Raw genomic sequence first — 1,493 nt, 5'->3', positions numbered from 1 at the left:
AAGCTAGCATCATCAGAATTTCAAAAGATATAAAAAAAGATTAGTATTCTTCTTTATTTATAAAGGATTATATTTCTACAGTGCTATAAAGTATACATGTAGGCAGATAAAATAAACTCAACTCTATCCAATTATAAATGTAAGAATATTAACATTTTTGAATACCTCACTTTGTACTAGCGTAAGGCAAGTGATTAACATTTGGGAGCATATACACATTCTATGGAGATAGTTAGCCAGTAGGGACTAAAGCCAGCGCTAGGTCAACAAGTCCCAGAGGTCAACAAGACAACTGTGCTTAGCACAGAGCTATCTTGCTTCAGAAATTATTTGCACAGGGAAAGAACTACCATTTCTTCTCTAGATTTCCAAAGAATTTCCAACCCTCTACCATTCTACTAAAACGAAAGAAAGTCTCCTGAATGGGAGACGATATGCCGTTTGCATACCATATGGTCATAAAATGCAACTGTGGCCAGACTAAAGTATTTCAAGCATGCTTTGAACTTTTAGGATGAATTGCTCCACAGTGCATGCAGCTACAGAGGTCAGTGAGGGCCACAGTTGATGGATATATGGCGCTAAATTTTTAAAAATATTTTCCTTCACCAGCATATCTCCATTTACACTGTTTCTTTACACTTTTATGGCTGTTGGCGTTCTATTTGAAGTGATTCAGGTGGCTGTAAAGCTTCTCAATCACTTTAACATGCTGCAGAAGGTGGCTGACCCCCACCATGTGTTCTGGGCTCACCTGTCCCTCCAGGATGCCTTGGGATTCCATGGTCGGTGTCAAGATGGAGAGTGGCAGGAGACCAGGGAAAATCTATTTACTGATCTCCTCTGTGAAGTGTGACACCAGAAGCAATCAGCTCTGAACACTTCTGGCTTCAACACTGTCATTCTCCGGCCTCCCTCTTACAATGCACCGCATAGGCATAAAAACCCAGCATGTGGTATATAATCCTTTCCCGTTTCAAAGTAAAATAAAACAAATTGGCTAAAGATACATTTTTAGAGCTGATGGGCCTGTGTCTTTATTCAGACTCAAATACTATGTAACTATCTAGCTACAGAGGAAATCTCTGAACTGAAGTGGAATATTGCAGCAAAAGCTGTTTTTCTAGTTTTACTTTTAGTGGGATATTCATTGTTATACTGTTATTTTCTGATAGACTTCTGCTTTATGGAAAAATGGAGCCTCACGCAAATCAAAAGGCAAAAAATATGTAAATGCTACAGAGGGCTCATCTATAGTGATTGCATGCTGAGCTTTATTTTGCACCATAGAGAGAGAATTTCAAATGGAGGATTGGATAAACCTCCAGGTAACTGTACATCAAATCCACATGACAGTACAATATATAACATCCATTTGTTGTTACCAGCATTTACATTGGATACTTACTGTGGAATGACAGGGAGAACAGTCCATGCTCCTTCATTTTCTGTTGTCTCATGCAGCAGTATCACAGGGGGCACGTTCTTAAAAA

General features: G+C 38.9%; 1 long non-coding RNA gene across 1 annotated transcript in view; it reads right to left on the bottom strand.

The window, feature by feature from the left end:
• Positions 1 to 1,429: 1,429 nt before the first annotated feature.
• Positions 1,430 to 1,493, bottom strand: part of LOC108800069 — a 79,585-nt gene continuing 79,521 nt past the window's right edge. Inside the window, exon 3 of the long non-coding RNA XR_001942067.1 lies at positions 1,430 to 1,485. This is a non-coding gene — a long non-coding RNA (uncharacterized LOC108800069). The remainder of the gene's footprint in view (positions 1,486 to 1,493) is intronic.

This window comes from Nanorana parkeri, unplaced genomic scaffold, assembly GCF_000935625.1.
Source record: "Nanorana parkeri isolate BGI_ZX_2015 unplaced genomic scaffold, ASM93562v1 scaffold1900, whole genome shotgun sequence".
Lineage (NCBI taxonomy): Eukaryota > Metazoa > Chordata > Amphibia > Anura > Dicroglossidae > Nanorana > Nanorana parkeri.
Note: the sequence above shows the minus strand (reverse complement) of the source record. Positions and strands in the feature narration are given on the sequence as shown.